This window comes from Amblyomma mixtum, chromosome 3 (genome assembly GCF_055824585.1).
Source record: "Amblyomma mixtum isolate Tamu chromosome 3, ASM5582458v1, whole genome shotgun sequence".
NCBI classification, from domain to species: Eukaryota; Metazoa; Arthropoda; class Arachnida; order Ixodida; family Ixodidae; genus Amblyomma; species Amblyomma mixtum.
In genome coordinates, this window is record NC_143014.1 from 174,687,005 (window position 1) to 174,703,538 (window position 16,534).

The 16,534-nt window shown below is 43.6% G+C and overlaps 1 long non-coding RNA gene across 1 annotated transcript; it reads left to right on the forward strand.

The window, feature by feature from the left end:
* Window positions 1-7,158: 7,158 nt before the first annotated feature.
* LOC149352787 (uncharacterized) lies at window positions 7,159-15,217 on the forward strand. The gene is made up of 3 exons (XR_016289555.1): window positions 7,159-7,202; window positions 7,338-7,410; window positions 14,760-15,217. It is a non-coding gene; the product is annotated as an uncharacterized LOC149352787 (long non-coding RNA).
* The last annotated feature ends 1,317 nt before the right edge of the window (window positions 15,218-16,534 follow it).

Genomic DNA, 16,534 nt, shown 5'->3' on the forward strand with positions numbered 1-16,534 from the left:
AGTGCGCTTCCGGGGTGGTATACGAGCTGCCACTTTCATGTGGAAAAGTGTACATCGGCCAAGCGGGGCGATGTATCAACGACCGGCTAGGGGAGCACCAAAAGAATTTAAAGAAAAAAGAAAATGTGCACTTCGTTCAGCACTGCCAGTCATGCACGACATGTTCGCCACGTTTCGATAGTGTTAGAATTCTAGGCAGGAACAAGTATCAAACGGCACGTGCACTCCTGGAAGCCTTTCATATAAAGAAAAGAGCAGATTGCTGTATTAGTGATGCTTCGGTTTTTATGTACGCTTCGGAGTTCAACCTTTTCGCGGCAATATGATAAGATGTTTTTCTGGTGTTACCTTGGCACGTGGTTGTTGCGGTTTTTATCCACTCTGTAGTGCGCAGACGCATGAGCCCTATTTTATGCCCGAAAATTTTCCCAATAAACCAGTTGTGAGTGCAGCGTTCGTCCGTGTTGTTGCATGTTCCTACTCTTTGTGCTTCTTGGCTGCCGGTATGAATCAAGAATTATATGCTCGTTGGATTTCACAACCATTCTTGGTGTCGTTCTAGATAATCAATTAAAATTTCATCATAATATTAAAACTCATTAAGCCCCGGACAGTGTTTACTTCGGGACCTGCTTTTGTAATGCTGATATCTATGTATGTACATGTATCTCACGATGAAAATAAATACAATGATAATGATGATGAAATATAAGCGCTAAACAGGCAGATCTAAAACAATTCAACTGCGAAAGCGCTGCCGATTTACTTTAACCAGCCGGGCGAACATTTCAATGTATCGTAAGTTTCCGTTTTCAAGAAAGACCTAAAAAATTGCGAGAACATTGTATTTTGTATCTATAAGTAAACAAAACCTTGTAAACAGACAGAGGGACAAGGCTAAGATATACTGCAGTTTCTAATGACAAGGTAGGGATAAGAAGTGTCCAGTTTTCGCAGCCATAACTAGGAGCGCTGCGATATTGGAAATTGACGTCTTTCGTCATAATGCATTTTGCTGAGTCAGCTGGAGCAAACGCTGCGCTGAATGATGCCTATTTTTGTGGTTTAACTTTTTTCTGCGGGGAGGGGAAGGGGTGGGGGGTGGGTTGCCTACGCCCGGTTACTATAATTAGCCATTCCTTCGCTGCGGACTGGGCTAACGGCAGCACAGCGTGTTGGCGTACGTGCCTGCCACCTAGTCGAAGTGACGCGCAAGAAACCGAAATGGCACATAATCAGACGAGGGAACTATTTATCTACTGCATTAAGATACGTCGTTCATTGATAGCATTTGCACCAAGTGGGCAAAGCTTGATCAACTGGACGGTCCTAGAAGGCATAAAATATGGAACTCCCCTATCTTGTCTTTACTGTGAATTATAGACCAAAGAGTATTTGGAGTTGACTTTGATTACCGACGGTGTCAACACGTCAACACGACATCAACTCTCCCTCCCTGCATTCTTGCACATAAAATGAAAATAAACACTAGTGGTGGCATGGTTAGTGAACTCTGTTACAGTCTTGCCTTTGTCGACATTTCCCCCCCCCCCCCCCCCCCCACTGTAACCGCTCCAACCTCAATTTTCAATCACCACTCAGGAACGAGACCCCTCCATGGTTTTCCGGAGCAATGATGTGCTTAGTTACTCAGCTCCTCAATAGCTTGAAAACTCGCTACATCTGTTTTACTTTGTTCGGGTTATCACAGTATATTGGGAGTGAAAAGCCATGGAGTCGACGACCGTGCCAAATCCCATTCTAGAGCTCTCAGTATCCGCGTTACTGTTGTGCACTCTTGAAACTAGCCTTTATCAAAACTCCCACCGCATGTGCCGGGCGGTGTCAAGAGCTGGTCGTACTACTTGATGCTATTTATTTCTGCCTCCTCTTGTAAGAACTATTTTTGCCACTAATTCTTAGCCCATTTTCCAACGGTAGCTACAGCCTGGCGTCACGGCTGTTAACAAAACATGCTGGTAGGGGTCATACTTTGTAACGGTTCCTTCGTCTGTTGACTCCTTTACCTCTTTTCCATGGGTCAGCACCACCTCCGGTAGCGGAGCAGATGATTGGCATTGGTTAATCTCCTGCTCCGCTGCTATTAGCCGTGACAGTAAATAATAGAGAGGTACGAGTTAGTGAATCGAAAAAAACAACAACATATAATACAGTCCATTACCTATCTTTTATTTTTACGAATTAAGCTCAACCTATAAGCCTCCCAACAGACTATTTCCATTCAAGGGCGCCTGCGAATGTCAACAGACACAGCAAATACTTCTGCTCATCGACATGGCCGGGGCTATCATCGGCCGATGTGGTCGCACTGGACAGGAAAGAGCGCTGAGCTTCGTTTCGCCTTCGGGCTTCTTTCGCGCTGTTTCACTTATGTCACAATGAACCAACTAGCCCAGCGAAAAGTTCTGGGTAATTCGTCACATGCTGATTTTTGTTCGTCTTGTGATTTCTTCGTGACAGTGAAACGCACCTTAGATCCGGATGGGGAAGTTGTTTCTAGCGATTTATTGCTTTCCTGAAGCACATCTCGCACATAACTTTGTTTCAAGGGCGGGCTATTTCCAATGTCACCCGCTTCAGTCGGCGCGTTGTGCTTGGCATATTGAAGTTGTCATATTTCGGTTTTAGCCTTGAATGTGCCATTGTGACTTTTCTGGGTGTGTTGTTCGGTCAGAGCTCTAATGAGCGCATCATTCTCACCGTTGTGGCAAGCATGCGCCAAATCCTGGCTGGAACAAAGGCGGCAGTTTGAATGTCTTGAAAGACTCTAGGAGAGACCGTCCCAGCCAGAGGTCGTCATCGTACAGAGGGCAAAACGATTGTCTAGAACACGTTCTGGGCGTGTTTCGGGATGAACAAGCGATATCTAGCGATAACATTTGGTTAAAAATGCTCTGTATGTAAGCATGTGCAGTTAAACTAACAGGATTTAATCGTCATTTTTTGCCTGCCTGGTCGCAGCTGCTTTGGGACCTGCTGAAGACACAGTTCGGACGTTCTAGGCATGTGTTTTGCCCTCTGTACATGACGACTATGTAATATTAAGAAAGCGTGATTCACCTTATGCCTTCCTCTTTATGGTCATATATGGCCATATGCCTGGCTGTGGGTAAGATAAATATATATGGCCGAATTCCAGGCCGTAATCTCTTCTTGTCACTCAGTGAGTGACAAGAAAACTGCTAGGTTCAGACAGGCTGTCGTTGGAAGCTGAACTTGACAGTGTTTAGCGCTAGCTAGAACTTTACCGTGTGAAGTTAGCGCAGTCGATCCATTCGAAGAACTATCACGCAATACAAGGAACGTCACATACGGTAATTTAGCGAGGTGAGGATAAGTGGTGAGGCGTATATATTGTTAAAAAACTGACATTTTCTTTGCTTCAAAGAAAAGACTACGGAGCAGGATGCTTAATGTACAACGATACAGCGCAGCACACTTGTGAATTCTTTAGCGTTAACAGGAGAATATACGTCTTCGTTATGAAGCACAAAAAAGGTTACAAATTGAAGAATACATAGGCCTGCGCGCCATTATCAAGCTGCAGTTGCGAGATGGTGAAATATTTTTATGAAGATGCTGAATTGCCGATTAAGAAAATTAAGAAAGCTGCACTATAGGATATTAGGTGGCTTTATTGCGAAAATATAGGAAATAAAACGGCAAGGCATCTATCCATTCGAAACTTTGGCGTGTACTCTACGAGTACGAGGAAAACCATTGGCAGCATTTGCAGAAAAGAAAACGCTGAGAATTACAAGTATCTCCTATTGTAAACGCCATAATAGGAAGTGCACGCGGAAAAGGCTGAATGCAGAGACTAATTATAAAATAGACTTAATGTGGGCCACTTATTTCTGGCATAGCATGTTGTGTAGAGGCGTTCGGCAAGGGAATCGTGGTGACCAGAGAATCGTAAGGCCTGGAATTATCGAGGCTTGAAACGAGAGCGAGAAAAAGTGAGAAAGGAACAGATCGAGCAAACTGCTGTTATGGTAAGTATACAGTAGCTCAAGCTTTAGCTGGTGAGCAGACATTCCGATTGAACTGAAGCCGCCATCAGTGTAGAGGCAGAGAACGCGAACCTGATCGAGGCAACCACAGTGGGCTCAATTAAAATTCGAGGTTAGTTATCAAGCGCAGACATTTGTAAGCTCTATACATATCGCACAGCTTGGGATGTGCAGAATACACCCTTCGGTTTGTAGCTGCATGTTTAGACTGCCAGGAAATAGAGATGTTGCTTTAGTGTTCGTAAACTGGGGGAGGGGGGGGGGGGGCTGTACTGAGTAAGACAGAGATAGAAATTTTATTAGAAATTTGTGTAAAATGCGTCAGCGTCAGCGCTCTTTCCTGTCCCTTCTTCGTTTCGCCTTCGGGCTTCATTCGCCCTGTTTTCACTCTTGTCAGAACACTTAAAGTTGACTTTTCCACATTGAAGATTGATAACCAAATGGCTGGCCGACAGTCGGACGAAGGCAAAGGGCTGAACGTGCCCGGCATCTGCACGCGGTGTCGTCACGGGAAACACATCAAAGTCGTCTTCTGTGTCACAAAACACTTGAACTGTATTTGTATTTGCTGCATTAAAAAAATCTGACTGCTTCACCATTACTAAGAACGAAAACCACGCAAAGGACGATACACAGGGAAGAAGTAGACAGGACGAGCGCGAAGTAGACAGGACGAAGTTCCTGAACTCGATTAGATAGAGATTGCTTGTTGCGCATGAAAAAAAAAAAAAACCGCGCTCGTCCTGTCTACTTCTTCCCTGTGTATCGTCCTTTGCGTGGTTTTCGTTCTTAGTTCATGGATTACCAACTAGCCCCCCATCGTACACTCCTTCACCATTACCTCGACACGCAGCGTTGCTGTAATACTAGCTTAACGTTTTCGAAACCTCTTTTTTCTGTACCTCTGCACAGCTGCGTGCAGCATTCAGAGCGGTCGTTTGTCGAGATTTAGGTACGAGTTAACGAGGAATGCTGCAGGAATTCATAATTCTCTGACTATACTGTTCTGTTAAGCAGCTTGGAGTAACATTCTGTTGGGATGTGAAGGAGCAGCAGTTTGCGATAGGTGATGGGGTACTACTAGTGAGGGAGTACACTTGCCTAGAATCTATCTCGATCAAGTAGTCGCCACATATGCAAACCATGAGAAAGAAATTAAGGATGGAATAGGAATGGGATGCATTTGGCGCACATTTCGAACTTATGAACATCAGCTTAATGCTATATTTGCGAGCGTTACCAGGAATTGGGGACAAGCGCTGCTAGTTCCCGTGGCTGCCACCACGTGGCCCACGACTTTAAACATTCAAAATCAGCGCGCTGACATCATTCGTTACGCAATAAATAAAGAGAATGACTGAGTGGCTGCAGAACAGAACGTGACAGGCCGATAGGCTTAGCGGCACTGGTCGGAAGCTGACCCGAACTCCTAGCAATGAGAAAACATATGACCGATGTGTTCTGCCTGCACATTGCTATTAGGAAACGTGAAGGGGAACGAAAACGGTTTAAAAGAAACTGGAAGCAGCGTGACGAGGAATGGGAACGGCAAATTATGAGTCCATGGCATCAACAGAGAGAAAAAGTGCAGCCTGGGTCAGAGACAAGTGGAAGTTACGAATAACCAGTCTGAAATTAGGGCCGGGTAAAAGACTTGGGAAGGGCGTCTAAATCGCAGAACAGATAGGCGACGTTTACTAAATTAACCCAGTGGATGCTAACAGGAAACAAACTTTTCGGGGGTGGCAAAAAACTAAATGAGATGAGGTCAGGAAATATGCTGGGACATAGTGGCCAGAGGTGGCGCAAGAGGAGCCTTTGTGGACTTGGTGGTCTTAACACAAATGATGATGATAAAAGCTCTAGACGAATGAAATCTTACTGCCCTGTCTGTGGACAACTTTCAGTGACTTGAGCGCTTGAGCATATTGCTGTCACTTTTACCACTGTGGGCACATCTGTGATAGTTTTCATAACCCTAACTCACCAGACATCGGAATGTCATCTCCGCGGCCTCTATAAACCTTCTCAATGTATCACTACTGCTTTATTTTGAGAATGTGAAAGAACGAACAAAAGCAGACAAGGCACAAAAGCACGTCGTCATGTCTCGTATTCTCGACCGCTCTTTCTGACTGCGCACTTCAGAGGCTTAGGTAAACCGCCACCCGAACTAGGCATTCGTTGTCAGCTTATCGTTATCTCGCTTACAACCTTGCGCCAATCCGCCTTTTTATTTTCCGCGCGTGCTGTAACCTAACGCAAATTCAGCACTTCCTAGGCGCCTGTTTATGCGGCCCTGCAGCTCCTCACGAGATTGCAACTCTTGCAATATATCGGAATTGCTTAGCTTACTCTTCTGTATAACCATTCTGTTATCTTTCGTTCATGTTTTTTTAGCCCCTTAATGATGTACTACCACAGTACCGTCATTCTCTAACCGAATCGCAAAAAACGACTAAATAGACATCGTCACTTTCTTAATTGCTTTTTCATACTTCTCTCACAATCTTGCCAGTATAGTAACTGCGTGTTTATTTTTCAGATAAAGTAGAGTCACTTTCTTCGCTCTTTCCAAGCCTCCTGGTCACCTGCTTGTTGAAGGTTGAGAAAACTCTACAACCAACGCTATGGTGGATCATTTGGGAAAAATATACAGGGAGTTTTACGAGGTGCGTTCGATAAGTTTCGCCCTCTGGACAGTTACTTTTATCAGGCGATGGAGTTGAAATGCGCATCATCCGCTACAGTTTGGGATGCCATCTTTTCCACGAGCTCATCACTCCTCAGTTTAGTACCCTCACCCCTCCCAGTGGCGCTGCACTTCCGCCAATGATGCACCGGTGCTCTACATGTTGTTGTTGTAGAAGAATGAGGGCGGCTGTTTGTCTCACCCACCTTATACAGCCTCGACCTCGCATAAGCTCACTTCTGGCGGTTTCCCAAGACGAAGGGACGCCTGAAAGCTACGCGCCTTGTTTCCGACGAAGAGGTCGTCAGTGCATTGCGTCATTGGCGTCGTCAACAGCCGCCCTCATTCCTGCGGCTTGTAGAAACAAGTGCGCAGGTAGCGGGAGCTCATCGGCGCTGGTGGGGGTTGCTTAGAAAGAAACCATCACTAGCTCTTTCACTCTGATGGTCCGGATCTGTGGTCATTGCTTGTTCTTGGTAGATGCATTTTCTTACCATTTCCAATGCTTCGTCGCCTATCGTAAAGTGTTGTTACCTTCCGAAACTGTTGAATATTACTTTAGATTTCCTCATATTAATTTTTATACCGACCGTTCTGCATTGCCTGTTCAGGTCCTCAATCAAGCTCTGCATTTCGTCCCCAGAGTTGCTTAGCAGGTCAACGACATCATTGAATCGCATATTGGTAAGGTATTCTTCGCTAGCTTTTATCCCCAGTTGTTCCAATCCAGTTCTCTGAATATCTCTTGTACACGCTGTGAATACTGGAATACTAGTGAGAAGATTGCGACTCCCTTCCTGACACCTTTTCTGATTGGGATATTAGCACTTTTCCTGTGCAGGATTGCGGTAGTTGCGCAGTACCTGTAGATATTTTCCAGTACTTTTACATGGGTCTTTTCTCTATATTCTGGTAAAGCAATGTCTGCGTGACTGCTAAGATTTCAGTTGAATCAAGTGATTTCTCGTTATCTGTAATGGCTATGCGTAGGGGCTGGTTATATTCCACGCATTCCTGTATCACTTCATTGGCGTTGTGTATATGGTCAGCTGTTTAGCACCCTTTATGGAATACAGCCCAGCCCTTTGGTTGATTGCACGCTAAAGTTGCTCTAATTATAGTGGCGATTGCCTTAGCAAATACCTTGTAAGAAACGGAGAGTAAGTTGATCGGTCTGTAATTTTTGAAGTCCTTAACATCCCCTTTCTTATAGATTAAGATGTTGCTCGCGTTCTTTCAAGCCTCCTATACGCTCGAGATTGTGAGGCATTGCGTATACAACGGGGCAAGCTTTTCTAACAAAATGTCCCCACCGTCGTTCAGCAGATCTGCAGTAACTTGATCCTTACCTGCCACCTTTCGCCGTTGCATTGACTGTATTGCTGCATTTACTCTTTCGTGGAGGATATAGAGGATATTAAATTCTATATTTTTAGATATAGTACAAGTTGATCCAAACATCCAAAGCCCGCTGAAGTTCTTGCCTGCCGGAACGTGTTCATTCAACGCTTTTCTATAGTTGTTCTGTTAATTTGACAGTGCGATCTAACTGCACATTTACTGCGGTGCTAATTGCTCCGAACTAGCGATGTCGCAGTATTAACAGCACAACCACGTATATATAGTCGTAACGAGCAGGCAATATACAGTAACTAGCACTCTGCTGCGCGCAACAACTTGCGCGCAACAACTTGCGCGCAACAGAATTCAGCGAAATAAGATGGTTTCAACGCCAGGCTACGTGAAGCCTTGCAGCCCGCACCAGCACATGCAAGGCGAATGAAAGCGTGCAAGCAGGAAACAATAGCTAGCGATGACATAACTGCAGGTTCACCGGAAAACTGTACAACGTCGCTGTATGTCAGCAGTTACCGCCTACAGCTTGAATGTAACCTGGGTACTTTTGGAAGTGAAATAGCGCGAACGCAGATCATCACAGGAGGACAAAATAAACAAGGCAGAGATCAATGGTACTGTCAACTGGCCTTATTTCTTGCTAAAGTAAACCTATATACACATAAACACATTGCACGCGCAATACCTGATGGCGCCCGCTGCCACTCTGCTGTCCTATTTTAATGCAACCAAGGGTTGCATTTAAGCGCGCCAGATCGTTCAGGTGATTCACACCAACAAAAGAAGACCTTTCGGCCTTCTTTGCGGTTATGTTTCCGTGTTTGGTCCAAACATACCTACATTTCTTTTCTTGTCCTATTTTACCTGGGAAGTCAAAGCAGTTCCTTATTCGCTGCTGTTAGATTCTTATTGAAGTAGAGCCTGGGTTAATCATCAGATTGGCATAGGTCCTTCAGTTTACGACGTGAAGCCATTCAAGATTTCTTTATGGATACTGATGTAAACTTAACCAGAATGACTGGAATTTTCATTTTTTTTTAGAGGTAAAACGGTGTGTAGCAAAAATGCTGAAACAGCCGACACCCTCGAAGCTCAACCTTAGGGCAAGATACACAGCAATAGCGCGCAATAACCTTTATTCGGGGCAGTAGGAAGAACGTGATTTTTAAGGTTTTGGCACTGGCAGTATTGTTCCTGTTTATTCATTTCAGTTTTCAAAGCTTGTATCTCGCCCTCCTGCTCCTGCACTTTAAGCGTGACATAAGACCTCCATGTTTAATTTATTTTTCATTTGCGTCTAGCCGAACAAAAAATCATCGTACTTAGACGATAGGAATGTGTTAGAACTTTGTATCTCGCTCACGAATGACGAGAACTAATAATAATAAGAACAATAATGTTTATTGCCTCTTTGTAGAGGATGCAAAAAGAATCAGGCCCGTCAAAGCCAACAATCCACTTGAGGAACTGGGCCCGGAAGTTACGGCAAAGACGACAGCAATAGGAACATAAATACATAAGACCAGTTGTTGGAACGCAAAAGAACTACAGTCAGATAAGTCGAAAACAAAGCTTCACAAAACGAGCACCAAGAATGCCAGTGCTGAACTAAGAGGAAACATAACTCAGAAGGTTAACCCTATAATTTAAGCATAACTTCACATGCACCACAAAGATAATAGGGGCATCAACACAGTGCTTTCAAGTGTATCTTAAGTTTACGCATAGAGGTCACCGCCAAAAGTTCGTCTAACCCAATAAATATGCCGGGTACATAAGCACAGCGTCTTGCTTTGCCATACCTAGTTAAACTCCGTGGTTAAAGAAATGTTTTCTGCTGCAAATTAAAAAGCTTGAATCGCGAAAATGATGACGAACTGTTTGCACAAAGAGAGATTGTAATGACAGAAGACCCAGCAACTGAAAAACATAAGTACCGGATAGCACAGGATGGCACAGCAATGCACTTTAACATGTTTTTTAATACATAATCAATACGGAAATGTCAACGTGAGAGGCACGACACAAATATAGTGATGCCATATCCAAGACCACTATAAATGATGTACAAATTATCTTTTTTTCACGAACATTGGAGCCAGATTTCATATTAAAGAGCAACCATGTAACCTTCCGTAGCTTGGCACAAACATAAGCCAAGCAAGCGGTAATGCCATGACAACCTACTATCAAAAACCACACCGAAATATTTGATCGAGTTTACATATTCTACCATATCTTTACTTATGGTAGTTTCTACCAGCAGAAATAACACAATTAAAAGATTCGCTTTTAAGGAAACATAAAGAGGGCAAAATATTAGATAAAATTGTTGGCATCAATTTGCTCACAAGGAATGAAGAAAACTGCACAAACTGAGAGTAGCAATGCAGGATAATAATAATAATAATAATAATAATAATAATAATAATAATAATAATAATAATAATAATAATAATAATAATAATAATAATAATAATAATAATAATAATAATAATAATAATAATAATAATAATAATAATAAATAATAATAATAATAATAATAATAATAATAATAATAATAATTTATTTTGTCACCGTCAATAGCAATACAGGCGAGAAAGGCCGTTCTAAGCCTTTGGATGGCTTGTAGGACCGTGCCTAAAAAATATAAATGGTGACTGAAAAGTGTGAAAATGCGTACATAGACAAAGAAAAACAAAAAAAACAATAAAGATGAAAAAGAGTACACTGAAAATTATGAAGTCCATAGAAAACAAAACTGAAAGCAGCATAAAGGTGCAAAATGTGACAAGGCGAAACAGATTTGCACTAAACCAAAAACTCTACCATTCATTCTTCAATAATTCTCTCAGCTTGCCTGTAGAACTAGCCTTAAAGGTTTCATCCGGCAGTTTGTTAAAAGTAACCGGAACATAAGCGCAACGCCTGGCCGCACCATGCATCGTGTTTGAACAAGGAACAATGTAAAGGTTATGTTTTCTAAGATGTCTCGTTGCGGTATATTCCTGTTCAAATTCACTGGACCAGTAATGCTTAAGGACAACTGTATCAATGAACAAGGACTTGAAGTCTAGGAGCCCTAGTTCACGGAAGATATTTTCAGCTGACAAAGTGGGAGTGTTATAAGCTACGTTCTTCAGAATATTCTTTAAAATGTAGTCTATCCTGCAAATCCAACGCTCTGAGCAAAAGCCAAATATAGTAATACCATATCTTAACACACCGTACGCCAAAGCATTTACAATCGTTTTTTTTTTACAGATAAAGGCACAAAACTTTTGATATTAAACAACAACCATGCCACTGACCTCAATTTAGAACACACATTAGATAAGTGGTGATGCCAGGTTAAGCTGTCAGTAGACACTCCTACATACCTAACATTCCACATAATCAATAGGTGAACATTTAGAAGAAATGCAGTTAGAAAGATGTAAGTAAATAGGAATGTTAATAACAGTTGTCTTTAGTGGAGGACGAAAACAGACAAGCAGTGTTTTTTGGGCGTTGACAGCAATTCCATTGTCAGCAAACCAGCGCATGACATTGGAAATGCCATTTTGCAACAAACCAGACGCCTTGCCCGTTGGACAAATTGATTTTTTTTTATGGAAAGGAAATTACGCAGTAACAGTCTCATTTGTCTAGGTGGACACCCGAACTGCGCATGATAGGCAACCCCCTATTATAGGTCGCCGGTTCCCCCGATTATACGTCGCCGGTTCGAATCCCTGCCTTGAGCTAGGCTCTAACTTGTAAATTTTTGCTGCACGAAACGCTGAATCTGAATAGTATGACACCATCCGGAACATTCTGCGGCAGACGGTTGGCATGATAAGATTTTTTCCGATGCGCAGTGCGGTCAACTCCTACGACGCCGACGGCTTTTCGACCGAATGAGCTTTATACGCTGTCGAGTAAGAGTGATTGACAGGGCAGGGACAGGCTGGCCTTCATGTTAGTGATGCTGGCTGTGCGGTTATAGTTCGAAAGAATGAAACGAACAGCGTTATTCTGAAAAGGTTCTAGAGCTTTATTCAAAGTGGCATGAGCACAACATGTCCCACAACTTGCCACGGAAATTGGACGAAACAAAGTTATCGACATGTTCATAACAGATGTTTTATGCACTTGGTGAAGTAACCGCGAGTTCTTCGTCCAGAAGTCTATTAAAAAGTTTAGGAACGTAAGCACAGCACCTGGCTAGTCCATATCTGGTATTAGATTTGAGGACCTGAAACCTACGCTGGCAGCGCAAAACGCGGAGAGCAGCATAGGCAATTTTAAACTTCGAGTTCCAAAAATGTCTTACGACAGCCATCTGTAAAAATAGTTCCTAAAAATAAGGAAGCTTTAGCGCCTGGAAGAGGTCATCGATGACGTGATAGAGTAGTTGTAAGCGATAGTTAAAGTGTGTTCAGAAATTTGTCGTGCGTTCTTTCCAACGCGAATAAGAGAAACCGAATATACTGTGATTCTGTCTCGCAGTACACTGTAGACAAGTGCGTACATTACCGTTTTTTTTTACTTATACTGAAGCCAGACTTCTTAAATTGCAAAGCCCAAAACCGAAGCTGCTCTCCACAGTCTGCTGCAGGTGTGCGCTATATATGGAAGTTCAAGACACTTGACTGAACCAACATACTCAACTCACTCACAGTGACACGAGTGTCTTTGCGCAGCATGCAAATAGACAGATAGGTCGACTACCGCCATTTTTAAGAGATTTCTAAAGCATGTGATCTTTTTTTTTTTCGTACACTGACATACCATTACTCGAGAACCATGACACTAACCGACCTTTTCTTGTAGTAGGCGAACTGCTGTTTTATAATCTTCGTGCATATAAGGACAGCGGTGTTATCTGCGCATTGAAAAATCAAACCTTTATGGTTTGATTGGCTTGATTGGTATGGTGGCTGCTAAGTAGTTCATGAACAAATTAAGTAATAACGGAGAGAGTATTGAGCCTCGCGGCACTCGAACTGTTATAGCCGCTTTCTAGCTAGCAGTATCATGGCAGCCTATTCGAGCCACTTGGTACCTGCCGGACAAGTATTTTCATAGTGGAGTATGAAACAGACCTGTGAAGCCCGATAAATGAAGTTTTGTTTGTGAAGTTTTGTTGGACAGCTAGTGGCTGACCAAGTCAAAAGCCCTAGACATACCTAAAAAGAGCACGAAGCTAAATCGATTTAGTTCAAATGCCTCGTAACGTCGATCTGAGAATTCTTCCGGAAGGTTCATTGTGCCTCTACCCCGAACGAAACCCTATAGTGCCTATCCGACAGGATTGAAAATTTGTTGGCGAAAAAGATGATGCATTCTAACAGCAGCGCCTCCAGAATTTGTGCCGGGATCATAGGCGTACACAAAGAGGGAGCAGTAGTCTCGCTAATCGGCACGAGGAAGGGGGACGCAAATTTTGTACCCTATTGTTATCTACTGCCCAGAAGACTTGGAGAGGCGCTACCATGAACGTCGGTTCCCCCTCATGGAGAGGCCTGTGCACGCCTGTGGCTGTAATAGTGAGAGTGGAAATTGGCCTGTAGTTTTCTACAACATTTCTATTTCCTTCCTTGAAAAGCGGCCTGATGATAGCTGTTTTCAGCGGTTCAGGGATGGAGCCTGCATCGAGAAATACGTTGAGCATAAAAAGTACTATATCCGTTAGGACACGACAGTTCAGTTGTAACATGCGACCGAAATCCCATCTACCGCCGGTTTATTTCGCTTATAACTATGAATCAGCCGCCGCAGTTATTTTCGGCAAAAACACAGAAACTGAAATCGAGACACGTAACGCACTCGACTCTAAGATAAAAAAAAAAAAAAACCAGATGAAATGACTGCACCGTGCGCTAAGTGATTGTTAAAAGCATCTGCAACGGCTCTGGGATCATTTGGAAACGAATTTGTAAGGAAACTGTTCGCTCCTGTTTGCCGCGAAACTGATTTTTCAATGATCAGGATTGCAGTTTCTCGAGCATTGCCCAAAATGTTCTTAAAAGTAGCGGCACTTTGCTAGCGTATAAGCGCAACTACTTTATTTCTACTCAATAATAATAATAATAATTATTCAGCACCCAAAGAAAGCTGTTCTTTAAAGCATGCTAAAGTTAATGGTGGCTTGTGTGACGTGGTCCGGCATTGTACGCTAAGCGATATGGTAACACCATACGTACTTATGTAATTTGAATACCAACGATGAAAGAAAACAATAACAAAAAGAAATGCAGAGCAGGTTTTACAAGGCGTCGAAAAATCAAGGAGTAGTTGTAACAAGTTGTGACACGAGCACCAAACTGCGACAAATCGAAATAAGCAAAGAAAACTATTAGGATATTGTTGAAAACAAGAGCTAGAAGACACGGGCTGATGGCACGAGATACGTCCGTCCTGGAACACTCTGAACCATTCTGAACCACTCGACGACCTGACCTAATTAGGCGACTATAGTTCCACAATGCTGAGCGCTTTTAGTGAGATGTATGACTTTATATTCCACAGCCTGGATGCTGCGGCATGTATGTTTTTTTATATGTATTTTTTTCCTGCACACTTGCTGCGCCTGCTGGCACTTTTGGGCCGGCAGAGCCGTCTTTTTGTTCGTGACAGTTGAGGGAAGCCGGTCAGCATTCTTTATCGGTACACGCAATGATGTTTGATTCCAGGTTACCGAGCTGGCTTCTGGACCCTGCTCGCCCGACTCGCGTAGCACCCACAAGGCTCCATAACTTTTGGGGGAGCGTGGACAGCTTCCCTGCTTGCCTCTACACAGCTTTTGAGTGCCAAGGGTTCTACTAGACCTACGCTACGCGGCCCAGTATCCAGGAAAAAAGGCGGTGCCTATACGAGTCGATGGCGGCGATTTCAAACGGCTGCAGGAAAGGATGAAAGCGGCCCGAAGAGGTCGCCGAACAACATCGTCGGTCGGCCACCTGGCGTCCGACCTAGAAGAGGAGCCCACCGCGGGGAGGGGAACACCACCTCAACCCGCGCCTAAAACCTCTTCTTCAGTAACGGTTACCTCCTCCCTCTCCACATTGTGAGCAAAAGTGTACAGGGTGCGTCAAAAGTTCCCAGGCCACAGGGTCTGCTTTTCAGCAGGATGATCATGCACTCCTATAGAGCTACCAAAGTTTTGAGAGGTGAGAATCATACTTTTCCTGCCCCTTACACAAACTCTGAGGGTCGAGGCTGTCGTAATGCCCTACTACAGGGCTCAGAAGCACAGAATGTGGCCCGGGAACTTTTGACGCACCCTGTATGTTGCCTGCTGCGGTTAGAGCCGCATATTCAGCTCGGGTGTTAGTGGGAGCATCCATGACCTATAGATTTAATATTCCTGGATTAGAATGTTGGAAAACTTCGAGCGCTGCGAGTGCGAGGTCCTTCTAATAAAAACAACATTGGTTTGCGCGTGATGCATTTCAAAATGAATTTTACTTGATAATGAAACACACCCGTGTTACATTCGTGGTTTAATCTAAACTCAATAATGAACTATCAAGGACTCGAACTCGCTTAATTAAACTTCTGGGTTTTTCGAACTTCAGTACATTCAAAATGCTGCTCTTAATTCCAACAAATTTTGGTCGCCTTCGAGTTCGACCCGCCAACAGTCGACTGCATTAGCGAGTATTCGAATAAAATTGTCCCCGCTTTCACTTCTGAGCTCAGTTTCAGCTTTGTTGATTATGTGCTGCTGATCGTTCTTTTATTTTTTTTCCTTCGCGAGGAGCCATTCAGAAAATTTCCTCAGGACTATCATTATAACGCGTTTATGCGCAGTTTTAAATTGACAATTTCGGATATAGCTAAACTTATTTGCATTAGTCTTTTAGGTTGATAAACCTTAATTTAGTGCTTTATATTGAAATGAAATATTTTTGCTCAATTGTACCCTACCGAGAAATGATCGCACTTTACACCTTTACTCTTTATACCCGGCTGAACTGCTCTAAGGCACGGGTGACGTGTCATGACTTGTGAACAGTTCATGCCTGGGAGCAGTTCCAACATTCAATGAGGCCGTACGGTTTTTGATATGTTTAAAGGCGATTTCAGTCAACTGCCTTTGGATGACAGCGGCCACGTGACACCAGTAATAGAAAAAAAAGAAAGCTTGACACTTTTTTTTTTCTCTCAGAACATTTGCATCTCTGGTGTAGTGGCCTCCCGGCGAAAAAACTGCACTCAAAGACAGGCAAGGAAGGCGAATGCAGGAAAGGGGGGGGGGGGGGCTACGGCAGAAGGCGGACAAACACGCCCGCTACAAAATAAACGGCGCATAAACTGGCGCGTGTGTCTTTGATAAGGAAGCTCGGGTTCCCTCAGAGCAGGCTTGTTTTGTCTGGAAGGGGCGCCCTATAGCAATATATGAGCATATGTGTGTCTGGGTGCCCGGATGAGGCGATTTGGTATGTCTGAAAGCGCACATGGTGGC